The sequence below is a fragment of the Euprymna scolopes genome, chromosome 38 (genome assembly GCF_053919585.1).
Source record: "Euprymna scolopes isolate OS-2025 chromosome 38, ASM5391958v1, whole genome shotgun sequence".
NCBI lineage: Eukaryota > Metazoa > Mollusca > Cephalopoda > Sepiida > Sepiolidae > Euprymna > Euprymna scolopes.
Genome location: NC_136519.1, coordinates 59,532,593 through 59,551,949, shown reverse-complemented (window position 1 = coordinate 59,551,949; position 19,357 = coordinate 59,532,593). Strand labels below are relative to the sequence as shown.

Here is a 19,357-nt window from a genome sequence, read left to right as displayed (position 1 = left end):
TAATAATATAAACAAATTTGTAGATTAACATTCTCAACTAAATTCCCATTCCAAAATGAAATCTTACTTTTGTAGGTGATTACGCGTGAAACCCTTTCAAAATTTGACAGGGGAAAAAAGCAATCATTTTAGTGAAAGGGGACAAGTTTTCCGGGGTCGAGTTTTCCGGGTACGAGTTTTCCGGAGACGAGTTTTCCCAGGACGAGTTTTCCGGGCACCAAGCCAGGCATATAAAATCAACAGAAGATTCTTTAATATGATAGGGGCGCGTGTAGAATGAATGCTCTGTTTAGAGAACAGTTGAACTATGATACTTGACTTTTGCGTTTTAAACTTTAATTCAATTAATAATAAAAATAATTTTATAAAATCAACATTAGGTTCTCTACTTTGCAATGTAGACTACAATGTATTGTGAACTAAGTCACTGCGTGTGAATCTTCCTCCTGGTGCACCGCAATAAGTCTGCGACGGGGGTATGCAATCAATCGATTTGATTAAAAAATGAACTATTTCACCGATTTCGATGACAGTAAAAATATGGGAGTGTGAAACTTTCGTTGATCATCATTCAATCTCGGGCAACGTCGGGTCTTTCTGCTGGTAATAACTAATTTTCTTTCACAGCAAAACAGCTATAATCGCGAATTGTGGAAAAATATAAATAAAGAAACAAAACAAAAGCAATGATAATTTTATAAATATTGGCAAACCAGTAACATATTGAAAGTTAGCAGCAAACAAGTGCTTGGTCAGATTCTTTTCCTGATATTAAACTTCATCAGTAATATAACTTCCGGCGAGAGTTTCAATTTCCCAAGTTTATTTATTTATTAAATTGTTAGGTGAAACTACAGAATAGTTAACAAAGAACCTTCCTCTTCATGTCAAGGATGGCTTTTTAAATGTTATTATTTCAGCACGGTCAGTAAATTTTATTGGGTGCATTCCTACCAGCAGTTTGTTTTATTATTTATTTTTAAATCATTATCGAGACTCGAAATATATGACCCTACTGTGGCGGTTATTTTTTTCTTATTCTCACGTAACGCTCGACACTACTTGTTTTTCGACCCGAATAAACGTTTTAAAGTCTATTGGAAAACAAACTCAACATTTAGCATAAAAAAAACTGTTTCAATTAATAATTTATAAATGTAACTTTGTAATTCAATTTTGCCAATTTTCTTTATAATAACATGTTTTTTTTAACTTTTCAAGTTGTTTACGTGTAATCGCCTAAAAATGGAGAGTCTTTTTGGTGCAAAAAAAAAAAAAATAATTAAAAGCAGTGGCTACCATCGATTAAATCTTTGAATTAAGTTTCCACTTTCAAAACTTAAAAAATAAATTACATTTAGGTAAATATGGCAGCGGTAAAATTTTATTTAGATTTTTTTCAGATTATTATACATAAATGTTTATAAAATGATAATTAAATAAAACATAATCATTTTTTCGGTGCTTCTACAGAATTTGAAACTAACTAAACCAACTTTTTCCAAACTAAAGCTAAGGGGATTAAGCCTTAATTTAAACTAGGAGAATGGGAGCTTAGCCAGCATTTCTCAAACGGTCCTATTTTTCAGTTGTCGAAGTGCAATTTTTACCTATTTATTCACTTTTGCCAATTTTACCTGTGCCATTTTTACCTGTGCCATTTTCACCGAGCGCCAAGAAAAACCACATTTATTATTTTTTAAAATCCAACTTATATTCTAATACACCTAAAAAAGAAAAACACTATTCTCCATTTTTATGTGATTACATGTAAACAGCTTGAAAAATTTAGTAGTAAAAATTAAATAAAACACAAAACAAAAATTATGGACAAATTGTGAAAGAATTGAAAAGAAATGATTCAAAATGTGTCAAGTTTAAAAGAGGACTGCAAACGTAGTGACTGGAAATCATTCAAGACTGTGTCAATTGTTATTCCAAGCATATTTAATGAAGAAAATCTCTAATAAAATGTATCCCATTCCTAGATGTAGTAGTAACTCTCCAAGCCTAATTTAATTTGTTTTATTAGTTTTTATGGTAAGCAAAGTAAATATTCTAGAGTTCACTTGTCTATTCAATATCGCAGACTTACAAAAGCCTTTTGCACGTATTTGATAAACGTCCATATGGTGTCTTCACACTTTAATATAAAAAGATTTAAAATCCTTGGACATTTCTTTCTCGCGCGGCTTGACCTTGGTGTTGTCTGATCACCACATCCTCTAAAATATTTCATGTTTCCTTATATTTTTTTCGTTTTGGCAAGTGAAAAATATAGATGAAAATCTCACAAGTTTATCAAAACCATGGATAGAATATATAAAGAGCAAATATTTAGAACTTTGTTAACTTAAAAAACCCATTCATTTTCATTTCATCAATATGAGATTCTATGTTTTAGTTCATTATGCGTGAGCACACTAAAACGTTATTTTAGATTTTAGAATGTGAGTTCTGTTGTGCATATGAATATAATGTAAAATGATTCAATTTCCGGTAAATTCTAACTTTTCAAGCAGTTAAGTAGTTGTTACCACTAATTAAGTCCGATTAGCAAAACCATAAAATCACATGTAATTTCTTTATTTTTCGTATTACCACCCAAACGTAGGTTAGTGGTAGGAAAGGAGCGTGTCTTTTATGACCTTTAACAATCACATCTTCTGTACTTGATTTGGAACGTTAACATCCCAAGATTTAAAACAAATAAAGTTGATTACATGTCCTTAAAACATTGTATGATCAATAAGATGTGACCATTTTGTGTTAAATTTATATACGAAACGTATTGTTTGGTGTTTTATTTTATTTTTACAACTAAACTTTTCAAGTTGTTTACATGTAATCGCCTAAAGATGGAGAGACGTGTTTTTCTTCTTTTTTTTTAGGTTTATTAGAATATAAGTTAGATCTTTAAAAATTATCAACGGGGTTTTTCATGCGTAATTTTATGTTTCTTGGCTAGATAAATGTATAAAGATTCTTGTAAGAATATACATTATTCATTTTTATTCTTTAGAAAAAATATTTTCCGGTACACCACACAAAGATTTATCCTAAAAGTCATTTTTGTTTTAGAAGCAAAACATGGACTTCAGATCCGTTATTGGATTTAAAAAAATAATAAACGCTGTTTTTCATATGTACTTTTATGTTTATTCGCTAGATAAAAATGTAAAAATAACATTTTTTTTGTGTAGAAATTTGTTTTCATGATGATATGAAATTTGGCCCACTGGCGTACTTTTGTACGAACCAGAATGGCGTATTCAAATCTGGTGTGCTGACGTGCAAAACAAAAATTACCCGACGATTGGTGTGCAAAATAAGAAAACAGTGTAGGGAGATAGTAGTTAAGAAAGCTCGGCTCATGTTAAGAACGAGTTTCTACATTACAACGTACTATTTAGAAAATCATTCTTGACATGAAGAAGGAGTTCTGTTAACTATTCTGTACCTTCCTTCTTTGAAAAAAATGTCCATATTTTCTTCTAACATTTAGTCGCTTATTAGAGTGATTTGTATAAAAATAGAAACTACTACTACTACTACTACTACTAATAATAATAATAATAATAATAATAATAATAACAACAGCAACAGCAAATATATTAATCTCTTTAGCTAAACCACTTCCCCAAAACAGGATTCTACATTTTTAAATGGAAAGAAAAAAAATTTTTTAATTTCGCATGGGAAAACTGTTTCGCACATAAAATTAACGTAAAATGATACTCATTTCCGGCCAATTCTTGCTTAATTAATCAAAAATCGAAAATTAAACAAAATAATCACAAAGTATAACATTTTCGATCGATTGTTAACATTTATGTATGTGTTTTTACCAACGTTTGTTTAATTTTCAATTTTGAGCGATTATCACTGATCCTTTCGTCATTGAGCAGCTATTTTTTAAATTCTAACTCAAAGAGGAGACATTAAGTTTGTTTTGAAATAATAACACACGTTAAAAGAAGTTTAAACACAAATAAATTTATTCAGGTATGTAGAAGAGTCTGTTTTTTTATTACATTTTCACCCCAAACAAGGCACATTGCCACTTTGATGTAGGGAGCTAAGTTGCAGGCACTTTGATGTAGGGCCCTAAGTTGCAGGCGTACTATGTAGGGAGTTTGCAGCAAGATGTCTGTTCACATTACACTTGAACTTCTCCATGTCAGTACAGTTGGGGAAGCAGGACATCGGAAGAGAATTCCAAAGTCCTGTAGTTCTGGGGAAGAAGCTATTAAAGTCAAAGGCTTTCTTACATCTAAGGATCTCAACTGTGTAGGGTGGGACTTCGCTGCTTGTCGGGGGTATTTTCGTCGAGGGGTACAAGGGCTTGTAGTTCGTCAGAACATCCACCATTAAAATACTTGTAAAAGAAGCAGAGGGATGCAAAATTTTGGCGGTGTGACAGGGGGCTGAAGTTTAGATGACAGTTCGAGACCTATTAGATTGGCGACTCTCTTTTGAACCCTGTCCAGGAGCGAGAGAATAGTAGCAGATGCACCAGCCCAAATGCTCTATACATGGGCGAATGGTGGCTTTGTAGAGGTACAGGATACTTTCAGGCGTTAGTAACTTTCTGGCCCGGTAGAGAGAACCCACCTTCTTTGCAACAGCCTTAGCAATAGCCTCGATGTATCTATTCTAACTCATGTTTCCTGTGAACGTTAAGCCAAGGAGCTTGAACGAAGGGCTCTCAGGTAAAGTATCTCTAGCCATAGTTATTGGTGGTTGTAAGGTTTCATGTAATTATTAAAGGAAACGAGCTTTGTCTTGGCGGCATTTTTGACCTACTTCCACTACAGACTGGTCTTCCTCTAGGGTTTCTGCCATTACCTTAGATATGTGCTCATTAGTTTTTCCCACGTGTCTGCTATAGAGTGTGGTGTCATCGGCAAATATTCCCATCTCAGAGACAATTTTATCAGGTTAGTCATTTATGAATATCTGAAATAATAAAGGTCCAAGGATCGATCCCTGAGGTACACCCGCATTTATATCAAATTGTTTGGACGTACGCCCATCGAGGACCACCTGGATTCTTCTCTCATTTAAGAAGGATCTAATTATGATAAGCATTCGTCCAGCAATGCCATAGGATTTTATTTTCATGAGAAGACCATCGTGCCATCCCCTGTCAAAAGCCTTAGATATATCTATGGCTACTGCCATCCCCTCCTCTGCCTTATCCAATGCTTGGTATAAACGCTCAGAGATTACAGTTTGAATATCAGCAATAGAATGAGCTTGCCTAAATCGATATTGGTGGTCTGAGAAGTTTAGCAGCTGAAAGACTCAAATATTTTGGCGAAAAGAGGGAGGAGACTAATTGGGCGATAATTTAATGGGTCAGTTCTTTCGCCAGACTTTTTGTAAATTGGTACCACAGAAGCAGTTTTCCAACAGCCAGGAAAGCAAGATTCGTTAAGGCATTTGTCAAAGAGTTTAGAGAAAATAGGAGCATTTTTAATAGCACAGCTGGGATGATGTCAGGTCCACATGCTTTTGAGGTTTTTAGGCTTTTTATAATATCATGTACTTGGGAAGGTGTGATCTTCAGATCATCTAGCGCGGTTTCTGTCCACAGAGGAAAATCAGGGAGCGAATGGCCTGCTGGGTCCAAGGTAGAGTTTGAGGCAAACAGACGGCAAGCATGTTAGCTTTCTCAGTTGCTGTGCAAACAACCTCATAATTGTTTGATATTGGGGGTATTGTCGATTGCCCATTATTTACTACACTATTGTAGATTTTCTAGAAATCACGAGTTCCTAATTTTTGCGCTTCAATGCGGTTCCTGGTGGTTTCAGTATGCTACTTCTTTCTTACAATTATTTCTAGCTTCTATAAATTTTGCCTCTTTGTACATGACTTATGAAAATATTAAGGTAGATATAGTTTTAAAACGAGAGCCCCCCCCCATCCAAAAGAAAAAAATGTATATTTTTAGGTAATAATGCACATCCCATAATATTTTTTAAAATATTGTTTTAAAAAAATTAAATTGATTTTTCTAAGTTTTCGTTTTCTACCTAGCTTTGTAAGTTTTTGGTGTTTAAACCTATTTTAAAGAGTTTATTTAATTAAAAAGAAATAACAAGTAATATCGCACTCGACATTATTTAGTAAATAATTTTAACAAAAAATCGCCCGAAAATTAAAGAAAATACTGAGGTAGATATAGTTTTTAAACGAGCCTCCCCTACCTCCAAAAGAAAATAAATTAGTATATTTTTAAGTACTGCACAAATTACTTTTAAACGCTACCCTCCTCTCCCCATGTTAAGAATGGCTTTCGAAATAATAACGTTATTATTTCAGCGCGGTACCAAAATTACATAAGACCGTGTTTTCTTTTTTGTGGTTTTTTAATAACACAAGAATTATTTAAACTGAATTAATTCTTCTAAATAAAATAATCGCTTTCTTTGAATACACGTGTTTTCTTTCTTTATTATTGTTTCGTAATGACACAAAACGTGTTAAAATTGGAGTATTTTTTAAATAAATATTTGGTTTCGTTTTTCGTATCTTGACTCCATGATCAAGTTTTTTTTTAAACAAGAGTTAAAAATAATGTTTAAAAATATTATGAGGATGCATAGTCTCTTTTAAAAACAATATCTTCTTCAAGAACGGTAATAAAATGTGTTTTCAATCGATATTTATTCAATGAGGGACCAGTTTTCCTACCTAGCAAAAAGGGGAGGGATTTTTCCGGGTACGGGTTTTCCCGGTACGGGTTTTCCGGAGACGAGTTTTCCTGGGACGAGTTTTCCGGGCACCGATTTGATTAAGTCACCAGCTCTAGGGAGGTTGTCGTCCAGGCTGAGGAGGCCTCTCTCCCCGTTTTGTGCCAAGACGTATGAAGTCAGTGGCACAGGTTTTTTGGTAACATTTATTTGTTGCATATTTGTCTATAATTTCTTTTCTTTTTTCTGTTAATTACAATAAGAAATGTCCCAATCCCATTCTTCTTATTATTTATTCTTCTAGTTTAAATGTAGATATAATTTCTTTTTAATTAAGAAAATCTACAGAAGGTTTTCTTTTTATGTATCTTATCAAAGATTTTGATAAACTCGTTGGAGATTTTCATCTATATTTTTCACTTCTGTGCAAAGAGAAGTGCCACTTCTTTTTCAGAAGAATCCGATGTCAGATACCGTCAATGGCGCCTACGAAATTTAAAAACCCTGTTCAGAGTAATTAAAACCTTTCAATAATCAAGTGAACTCCTTTGGATGGGGACATATAGACATTTAGCGAATAGATGCGAAAAAATTATAAAGAGAGTAAGCAAGTTATCTCTCGGTAAATGAACATTAAATAAAATAAATCAATCTCCGTGAATCCATATCAAATCTGTAAATGAGATTTATAACAGTCTGTGGCCCTTCTCAATCTTATGTTGTAAAAGAATGAAATAAAAAGAACAATCTGTGCTTGTTTCATTTTTGATTTAAAAAAATAAATAAATAAAAAATAAGAATCGGTTTGGAATCGGAAATTAGGCTATAATTTTTCCGATTCCGATACCGATACCAATGCTCCAAAGAGTTCCGATTTTTCCGATTCCCGATTCCGATTAATCGTCCTACCACTAGTATCTGCATCATCTATTTCTCTTCTTATAATAGTCTGCGGTAACTCGAGGCTCTAACAAAATACAAACTAAAAAAGAGAATACACGTGTTTAATTAAATTTTACTTTAAATCGTTTATAAAAAACACGTGATCCAAATTTCAATAACAATTAATAATCGGTCATTAGAGGAATGGTTCTATTTATATTGTTTAAAATTAAAAATAAGAAAGGTTTATATTGTTTATCTAAAACAATAAAAATGTTTTATTTATATTGTGAAACAAAAACGTTCTGTACGTAGTGTTTTTTAAAGTTATGTTCATATTGTATATTTTTGAAAAAGAACTTCTTGCTGATATCATTGTTTATATATTGTTGGCATAGTAACATAACGGTGATTAGGAAATTTAGTCCCTTTTATGTGATATAGGGATCGAGCGTATTTTGCAACCTAGCCTCCAGTCTTGCCAGCTTTTTACGGATTACTTTAATTTTAAGGGTCTAATTATCTGTTTTACCGTTCCCCCAAAAAGTCAGTTGTAAAATCAACGTTTAATGATTTGTATACAATAGGATTTTATTTCGGTTAAAATGTATACTAAGGTGTTACCGCTTATCAAGATCAAAAAAATAATTCCAGGATAAAAGGTAATAAATATATCAGGCCGACACTATCACAACGTTGCAATGATTGGTAACGGTCGTTTAAACTGGCCATAAATTGATTAAAGAGGATGACTCAATAAGAATTTGTTAACGTTGGACATGAAAACCATCATATTAATTAGAAAGTTGATAGCTTTATAAATAAGTACTTTTTTGGAAAAAGGTTTGCTTATGAAAGTTCCATTTAGTTTTGGGTTTACCCGTAGAAAGAAGTACATACAAGTGCGTGTTCTTTTGAAAAGAGCCGGAAACACAGCAAGTGACCCACATTAGATCCATACTACAACGACAACGTCGAATGGTTAAACAATTACGAAGAGATTTCACAATTTGCAACATGTAACAAAAGCAGGAAACTTATTTAAAGTCAAGACAAGTTGGTTGTGAATGATTTACGGGGATTTGAGCTTATAAAATTCATAGAGTAGAGAAAGACTAGGACATCCTCATGTAATTTAGAAGTCGGTTTTCTATTCGATTAAGTTGGAAAAGTGTTCCCTGAGCGGAAACTCCGAAGATGTGGTAACAATATTCTATATTAGGATGTGGTAACAGTATTCCATATTAGGATGTATTCGACCTTTACCCCCACAGGGTTTATGTGACGTAAAACAGTCGCACCAAATCTCTTAAACATCGTATACCATATTTTGTATGATTCGATGTATACAATACCAACGGGTCGCTATGCCGTAAAACAAACGAACAAAAGAAATAATCGTATCGAATGTTGTGTTTGTGCATAGGCACCAATTGTGACGTCAATAAGACAAACCAATCACATTATGTATTAATTGCTCCACGTTTTCCATCGCAAGATATGAGCATCAGTGTTAAATACATTCAAAAAGAGGACTGATTTTCAATTCTAGTTGAAATAGAATTTACCAAAATATCACAGATTATGAGCAAGATTGTGCCGCGTAGAAAGAAGTACATACAAGTGCGTGTTCTTTTGAAAAGAGCCGGAAACACAGTAAGTGACCCACATTATATCCACACTACAACGACAAAGTCGAATGGTTAAACAATCACGAAGAAGTTTCACAATTTACAACATGTAACACAAGTTTATTTAATGCGCCCTTTTATAGTCGATATGGCATTCCGATAGAATGCAAGTTGATTTCACGTAACATTATTACCTGGAATGGCACTCGGGAGATTACATATCTTCAATGAAAATTCACTTCTATTCCAAATCATTTAAAATATATTTTATTTGTTTTTATTGGGAAGGGATTCGTTTTGTCAATTATACAGACAACACAACCGTTCATGTCAACACTTTAAAGAAAACTGGAGATCACCATATTGCTGCCTCTCTCTCTCTCTTTCTTTCTCTCACTTTCTATCTCTCTATTTCTATCTTTCTATCTCTCTTCGGATCTAAAGCAGATAATGCAATGGGGAAAAGTTGTTTGTCACTTTTAAAAACCTCGAAAACCAAGATTCATCACTATTTTGCCACAATCAAAATGGACGTCATGTGTTTGGATAAGCTCCTAAGTATGACATTTACCCCAGATCTAAAATAATAGATGTATATATGAATAAAAGTTGTATGTATGAATAATAGATGTATATATGAATAAAAGATGTATATATGAATAAAAGATGTATATATGTATAAAAGATGTATATATATATATAAAAGTTGTATATATAAATAATAGATGTATATATGAATAAAAGTTGTATATATGAATAATAGATGTATATATGAATAAAAGATGTATATATGAATAAAAGTTGTATATATGAATAAAAGATGTATATATGAATAATAGATGTATATATGAATAAAAGTTGTATATATGAATAAAAGATGTATATATGAATAAAAGATGTATGTATGTATAAAAGATGAATATACGAATAAAATATATATACATGAATAAAAGATGAATATATGTATAAAAGTTGTATATATGAATAAAAGTTGTATATATGAATAAAAGTTGTATATATTAATAAAAGATGTATATATGAATAAAAGTTGTATATATGAATAAAAGATGTATATATGAATAAAAGATATATACATGAATAAAAGATGTATATATGAATAAAAGATGTATATATGAATAAAAGATGTATATATGAATAAAAGTTGTAAATGTGAATAATAGATGTATATATGAATAAAAGTTGTGTATATGTATAAAAGATGTATATATGTTACGGGACTGATTCCCTGTAGTATGATCGATTCCAAAGTTAAACAAATGCGCGTTATAAACTGTTTGTTCTATTGATCATTTCAATCTTTGCATAAAATTCTTCATCCTTCAAATGATAATGATTTCACCTCATTTACCCTTGTTTTCGAGTGGCTTTTAGTCTTGATAAGTGGCAATCTAATCCATTAGTAAAAGAAGAAATAATGTGGGTCAAAAACGCAACAACTAGATCTATTGCGCTTGTTCATTCATTAATGCTGTTGAGAAAGTTATGAAGTTGAATTTTGGTTAAACTAGAAACATATATGTATGAATAATAGATGTATATATGAATAATAGATGTATATATGAATAAAAGTTGTATATATGAATAATAGATGAATATATGAATAATAGATGTATATATGAATAAAAGATGTATATATGAATAATAGATGTATACATGAATAAAAGTTGTATATATGAATAAAAGTTGTATATATGAATAATAGATGTATATATGTATAAAAGATGTATATATGAATAGTAGATGTATATATGAATAATAGATGTATATATGAATAATAGATGTATATATGAATAAAAGTTGTATATATGAATAATAGATGTATATATGAATAAAAGATGTATATATGAATAATAGATGTATATATGAATAAAAGTTGTATATATGAATAAAAGTTGTATATATGTATAAAAGATGTATATATGAATAGTACATGTATATATGAATAATAGATGTATATATGAATAATAGATGTATATATGAATAAAAGTTGTATATATGAATAATAGATGTATATATGAATAAAAGATGTATATATTAATAAAAGATGTATATATGAATAATAGATGTATATATGTATAAAAGATGTATATATGAATAAAAGATATATACATGAATAAAAGTTGTATATATGATTAAAAGATGTATATATGAATAAAAGATCTATATATGTATGACAGATGTATATATGAATAATAGATGTATATATGTATAAAAGCTGTATATATGAATAAAAGATGTATATATATAAAAGTTGTATATATAAGTAATAGATGTATATATGAATAAAAGATGTATATGTGAATAATAGATGTATATATGAATAAAAGTTGTATATATGAATAATAGATGTATATATGAATAAAAGATGTATATATGAATAAAAGTTGTATATGTGAATAATAGATGTATATATGAATAATAGATGTATATATTAATACCATAAATAATATAAAAGATATATATATGAATAAAAGTTGTATATATGAATAAAAGTTGTATATATGAATAATAGATGTGTATATGAATAAAAGTTGTATATGTGAATAATAGATGTATATATGAATAAAAGTTGTATATATGAATAAAAGATGTATATATGAATAATAGATGTGTATATGAATAAAAGTTGTATATGTGAATAATAGATGTATATATGAATAAAAGATGTATATATGAATAAAAGATATATATATATGAATAAAAGATGTATATATGAATAATAGATGTATATATGAATAAATGATGTATATATGAATGATAGATGTATATATGAATAAAAGATATATATATATATATGAATAAAAGATGTATATATGAATAAAAGATGTATATCGATTTGTTGCTAAGGTTATTGGAAAAATGGTAGCATCGTTCTCGCACTCCAGGATTTTCCTGACTTCTGCTGCCTTCTTAAAAGTCTAATACGTTTTCAGATAGTTTTCTACTATCCCATGGAGACGTTCCTCCCAGATCCCCTTTACTTGACTTTAGAGAGCACACAAACGATTTGAAAATACAGTGAAGAGCTTGGTCTCTTCTGATTCTTATAATCTTATTCTCGCAGGTGTTACTATCTCATTATTCTATCGTTGTTTTCATGGGAGTTTCTAGACTAAACTCTAACCATTTAGTTCTTCTCCTTAATATATCCAAAACAAAAAAAAAAAACAAAAAAAAAACGATCAGGACATTTCCTTACTTCCTCGGTGGGGATTTTCATTGACAGAACTTCTTTGTAGGGACTTCAGGTATTTGTAATACGTTGTTACGGGACTGATTCCCTGTAGTATGATCGATTCCAAAGTTAAACAAATGCGCGTTATAAACTGTTTGTTCTATTGATCATTTCAATCTTTGCATAAAATTCTTCATCCTTCAAATGATAATGATTTCACCTCATTTACCCTTGTTTTCGAGTGGCTTTTGGTCTTGATAAGTGGCAATCTAATCCATTAGTAAAAGAAGAAATAATGTGGGTCAAAACACAACAACTAGATCTATTGCGCTTGTTCATTCATTAATGCTGTTGAGAAAGTTATGAAGTTGAATTTTGGTTAAACTAGAAACTTATCGATAACAAATGAAAATTTTGTGGAATTAAATAACACAGGTTTGATATGCTGTAAAAAAGCTAACGAATCAAGTAAACATTGTATTGTACGATGAAAGTAACTGCTCAACCTTTCTGTAGCCATCGACTCTGCTAACCCGGTATAGGAAGTGACGTCATGAGCGGAAACGGGGATTAGTTTTCTCTGTCTCCCCCGCTTCCACATTTTTAGCTCTCTGTCTTTCTGGAAAATATCGCCGTGGACGAAAGTGCTGGGATCCGCTGTCCATTCACCTACGCAATTGAAGAGAAAATTTTGGTTATTTTGTATTGCGACTTCGCAATCACAGTTCACATCTTTCTTTTTCTGGAACCATAAATTCTGTAGCGTTTGTTTACCGAACATCGCTTCATGAGAGGCATAATAGTGATCTAAAATGTGTTGATATGCCGTAAAACGAGCAAATCAAATCGAATCCAACCCTTATTCAAAATGGTCAGTATTCTAGCTGACTTTAAATTAAGTATTAATTAATGTACTGTTCTTTTTTCATTCTTCCACGTGTCACTGAGAATTTCAGTTGAAGACGCAGTCTATATTTTTGCTTGTTTCTTTGTTGTTTATTTTTAGTCAAATTTTCTCAGTTGAAAAGTTAACTTTAATTATTATGCCATCATTTGCTCATTATGAATTCAACAAAATCAGTAGAAAAGTTAACTTTAGTTATTATGCCATCATTTGCTCATTATGAATTCAACAAAATCAGTAGAAAAGTTAAGTTATTATTGTTGCAATCTCAAGTTATGAAAAAATTGAATAACTCGCAAAACTTTCAATCTGGCAAGTTTAAATTCAACAGTTCAAATGCTTAGAAATATCTTTAAAATTTCGAAGATTTTCAATATAATGCATTTTAAACTATTAACGAGCGATTATAATGTATGACATGTTTACGATAAAACCGAAATGCATTCTGATTGATTTGATTACGTTTTAAACATGATTTTAAATATATTGTTTATTTTATGCATTTTTATTTCAATAAATGTTCGATTAAATAGTATATAAAAGTAAAAATGAAATGTATAAGTATGAAAGTTAGGTTCGCACGAGGATTATACACACAGAGACATAGGAACTGTTCGCGCAAACCTTAGTATTTAATTTCCTTTCTCTTAGCTCTGTTTAATTAATCATCATTAGAATCATTAGTGGCGGTGACTACAACTAGGGTTACTACTTTCCCTTCTGGTCTCAACAGATGCGTTTTCTATGTACCTATACTGTACGATTGTATGCACGTCAATTCATTCAAATATGATAACGTGTGAATTGCAAAAGATTAAAAGGTATATAGAAAACCTTTCTATTAAAACTCCTATCTGCTTATCTCCATCATTTTGTTTCTATATATTTCACTATTTTATCCCTGCCTTTTTAATATATCACTCTTATCTCTCTTTCTTTTCTGCCTAGTCCATTGCTCAGCTGTTTTAATGTGTTGAAATCAATAATAATGAGCTTTCAGTTTTTAAGTTATTGCTCCCGGTTAATACAGATTACCTTCGGTATTTTTCCTTAAAAATATATTTAAATCTTTACAGAAATGTACTTGTTCTATTTAGTCTCTGAAATAACGCATAAAACTTTTTTGGAACATCTTTTTTTTCAGGAAACATCTAATTAAGGAAAGAGACGGTTGCATGAAAACATGCCTATTCTACATGGGTTGTTGAGCACTTTGGGATTAACACACACACACACACACGCACACACACACACACACACACACACACACACACACACACACACACACACACACACACACACACACACACACACACACACATATGTTCAAGTACTTCTGATTGAACACGACAGAGTTATTCTTTTTTCAATTTTTCTGGAAATCTTTTCCGCTCGGCAAAATGGAAGATATCCAGAAAATTTGGTAAACAGAATAACTCTGTCGTGTTCAATCAGACGTGCTTGAAAAATGTATGCTGCCAAAATTTACAAATATATACACTCATGAACAAAAAAAAAAAAAAATGGGCCAAGAGTGAAAGAAGGAAGAAATCGATTTTTCAATATTTTTCCATGAATTTTTGTTAATTTTGACTAAAAATTTCTATTTTGCAGATCATTATTATTATAGCATATAATAATAAGTGGAAAAATTATTACTAAATATAGTAGGACCGCATCTTGGCAAAGACATAAAAAACCGAATTGCAGGATTAAGGCAGTCCAAAATGACTTACAAGCAGATTTTTATATTTAAAAAAAAGAAAAAGTGAAAACATCTCTTTCTGTAGTGAAGCGAATTGGTCAAAGGTTCGAAGTCGAATGCTTGGCAAAAGTGCGCGAGCCTTTTCTAGTCTCACACAAAAACACGCGTTCACATTTCAAGCTATATTACTTGTCATATACATACGCGCACACAAACATACGCGCCCACGTCCACCCACGTACATATATTCACGTTCGCGTATACACTCCCATTCACGTGTCTACACACACGCTAACGTACGCACATGTACACACACATGGACAACGTCACTTCCCCCTTCAAAGGAAATCCACACATGTGCAAAAGACCACCGAGCTGAGCGGTCGTCGGGCCATTCGCTCCCCTTTCGGGGCGCCCGCGCGCGTCACGTCCCCTGCTACTATGTAGGTGGCACGAGCTAAAAGACAGTATGTACACTTTATACGCTTTCTCTCTCCATGAACTGGATTGACATTCTCACTCTTTCTCTCTCTATCTACAACTTGTCCCTGAGAATACCTTCGCGTAGGTGACTGCTAACTGATGTCAACCCTCTATCCTTTGTCTTTGTCTACACGCTCGACTATCATTCTCATTTCTACTATATTACTCACTTCTTTTCCCACGCGCAAACAAATGATAGTGAGATGAACACTCATTTCCTTTTCTTTCTTCACCACCAGTCCCGCAACAAACGATGGTTACACCCACGCGGACATGAACACGTGTTATATCTAAAACATTCATTCTTTCAACAGTAAATAAACGACATGTTTATCTATTCCATCAATTGCGTTTTTGTTTCCTTCAATTCCATTCGTTTCATTATTTTTCTTTTGTAACAGGATTAGGATTTATATATCCTAGTCCTCTACAAAAGGAAAATCTGGATCTAGTCGCCTTAGAACATTCACTTTGAAGGACGACCACAGGTTTAAATCAACCCTCTATCCTTTGTCTTTGTCTACACGCTGGACTATCATTCTCATGTTTTGAAGGATTGAAAGAAAATTTATGTTGACCATAGCAAAGAATTCAAAACAGTGGCTGAAAATTCTCTTTCGAGATATACAATATCAAGACGAATGAAAGAAATGGGATTTTCTTCTAAAAGGTGTGCAAGGAAGCCATTTTTATTTAAGAAGAACAATGATAGAAATAGGTATTTCTCATGTTATGGCAAGAAAGACGCAGACTTGTTCAGGAATGTTTTCTTGTTAGATAGAATCAAGATTTTGTCTTGTTATTGATGCTCGCGATCGGCGCAATGGAAGAACTGGAGAAAGATTTTCACCAAGTTGCTTAAAAACAACAGTTAAACACGGGGATGGAGGGATAATGGTATGGCGAACTTTTTCTGCAGCAGGAGTTGGGGAACTTATTAGATGTGAGAAGTCAATCAATGCAAAGGAATACATTCGAATATTAAAAACAGGACTGTTACCAAGTATCCAGAAGCTGGGAATATCTCAAAACATTATTTTTCAAACGATAATGCCCCTGCACACACTGCTAAAGTAAAAAAAAAATGTTTTTTCTGATAATTAATGTGATATTTTGGCAAGGTCAAAGCCCCGACTTAAACCCAATCGAGAATATGTGGTCCATAATATCTCGTGCATTGGATGGAAGAACTTTTTCGAACAATGACAAACTGTGGGAAGCTGTGCAAAGCGAATAGAAAAGCATCTCCTCTTCACAGTGTTCCACTTTGGTTGAGAGCATGTCTAAAAGGATTGATCTTTTAAAGAAATAAAAAGGGAATGCGATTCCACCCTAAGCATTTATTAAAGTAAATGTCTTGTTCTGTGTTATTAGTCACATTTAAGTTTCCTTGTTCAATTGTTTTTTATTGAATATAACTTTTAGTGCAATAAAATATATAAAATTTGTTTGGCCCATTTTTTTCTTTTGCTCACGAGTATATATATATATATATATATATATATATATATATATATATATATATATATATATATATATAATTTACCAAATGTGATGCATTTATTTTTCCTGTTGGACATTTAAGGATGCCTCAAGAGTACTACGTGCCCCCCAATCTTAGTCTGAAAATAAGGTAAAGAAATATTTTTAAAAATACTGATTTATTTCTTATAGGGATACATTAAAATAAATGTTTTCTTACAAAATTAGGGCTGAAAATCTCGACCTCTCATCACGAAATTCGATTTTTAGCCACCCCCTTTAGTGTGCACTCAGAAATTTCAGATAACTTTCGTCATTTTACAATAAGGATACGCTTTTAGATTTGATACAGAACACACACGCATATACACAAATATAGAGTTATATATCTATATATATATTGATGTGAGGCCATCATCATTTGTTTCACTAATTTTTTCACTGTATACTTCAATAACGCAACATACATGCCAAAACATACCTTAGTTCTGGTACTGAGTTATATTTAATAATATTCTAATTGTCGACCAAATTATAATTGATTTAACAAATAACCGATGCCTTTTCTAACTTTTTATTTCTCTCGCCCCACTCACTCTTAATTTAACCACTTTCTAATATTTCTTAACCAATATTTCTTGATCATGTGGAAGAAGGGTGACTCTTTTTGTCTCCGATAATTTGCATATGTGTTTAAAGTATGTTTGTACCGCAAACACTTATGTAAATTAAATGGCAACAAGAGTGTTTTTACTACTTCAGTATAAAAATAATAAAGAATAATAATTACATAAAAATAATTTAATAGTAAACAGCTTTAAATTTTAATTAACCAAGAATAATCGTTTAAAAATGCCAGAGAATTTTTAAAACATCAAATCAAGGTGTAATAAATAATTGAAGCGGTTATAACCCAACGTGCTACGGCTACACAGAGAGAGAGAGAGAGAGAGAGAGAGAGAGAGAGGAATGTCTACTTACTCAATTGGCTATTCCGAGGATACTTTGGTTTCATACCCACCGAAAAAAATCCGTCCGCGTATTTTAAAGTCTCAACACATTGTCGTTTTAATTCTATCAGCTGTGTCATTCGTTGCTATAGATACATTGCTATGAAAGACCTCTTGACGAGGTCGGGTGGGGAAAGCACCAAGCCGTTAATGCTTTGACAACACACAACAACCTCAGAATTAAATGAGTCAATAATAAAAATAAAAAAATAATAAAAATAAAAAAATAATAACAACAACAACACCAATAATAATAATAATAATAATAATAATAATAATAATAATAATAATAATAATAATTGTTTCACTACCGTTCCCCCCAATAGAAAAGTGATACCGAAGAGCCGAGAAGGGCCAAGAAGGATGGAAAGACCGAGGAGAGAGCACTGGCCAGACCTCCGTTGGACAAGTGCAAAGAGAACTGGAATCTTGGGGAGACTTAGTGCCACTCAAATTCCAGTATAAACCAATGGCCACTGCCGGCAAGAAATCAATGGTAAGAGACTGTTGCAATGATGCAAATTTATTTGTAAATGCTATCGAAGGAGGAGGAGGAGGAGGAGGAGGAGGAGGAGGAGGAGGAGAGAGCTAGACGTCTGGGGAGACTTGTTCTCAGTCAGCTTCCAGAGAATACCACAGGTTTCCAATCAGATCATTTGTTGACTTGTGTGAAAGCTCCATGTGAGCCAATAATAATAATAATAATAATAATAATAATAATTAATTAAGCTGTCCGACGTTTTCCGGGTAGAAGAGCAATATAATGTAATCGTTAAATATGGAAGACTTGGGGGTAGAGTAGATACTGGCGCGGAGTGACAACTTGATTGGGCAGGTTCGAGTTCTGTCGCGTCTATTTCACTGTTTTCGTTAGGAATGTTTTAAAGCTCCACGTGGTCCATCTTGTGGGTAACCTGAATCTGAAACAATAACCAGGGAAATCTAATACTTTACACCATAAAGCAAGTCAGTCGACTATTACTTGATAATTCACATGAATGGTGTTTCAAAAGTCCTCAATTGTTCATAAAAGGGTGAAGGAAAAGTAGTCATACACAGACAACATCTACAAAGTTGGATTAAGATTACACAAACCAAACAAATCTCTCGTATTCTGCCGCCATTGATATATGCTTACGTATCAAATTTGTAGGTTGAGAAAAATTACAAAGTGCAATAAAACACGTAAAAAGACTGGTTGAAGTATTTATATCAACATATACTCTGCATGTTTGTCTGAGTATGGTAGTCATCGCCACAACCTCCTATGTTAACATAAACAACATTCCTTCTAATATTTTCGCAAATGACGGTTGTAGATATTTTTTTTTTTTAAATTACATTTTCACCCCAAACAAGGCAC

General features: G+C 32.1%; 1 protein-coding gene across 7 annotated transcripts in view; it reads right to left on the bottom strand.

Annotated features, from left to right (window-relative positions):
- Nucleotides 1-18,104, bottom strand: part of LOC145263165 (uncharacterized) — a 1,002,407-nt gene extending 984,303 nt beyond the window's left edge. For 3 of the 7 annotated variants that reach the window (XM_080120182.1, XM_080120183.1, XM_080120189.1), the window contains exon 1: nucleotides 17,966-18,094. The gene's annotated coding sequence lies outside the window, so the exon portion shown is untranslated. Of the gene's footprint in view, nucleotides 1-12,916; nucleotides 13,080-17,965 lie in introns of all 7 variants that reach the window. The other 4 variants (XM_080120184.1, XM_080120181.1, XM_080120185.1 and 1 more) reach the window with 4 other exon arrangements.
- Nucleotides 18,105-19,357: the final 1,253 nt, after the last annotated feature.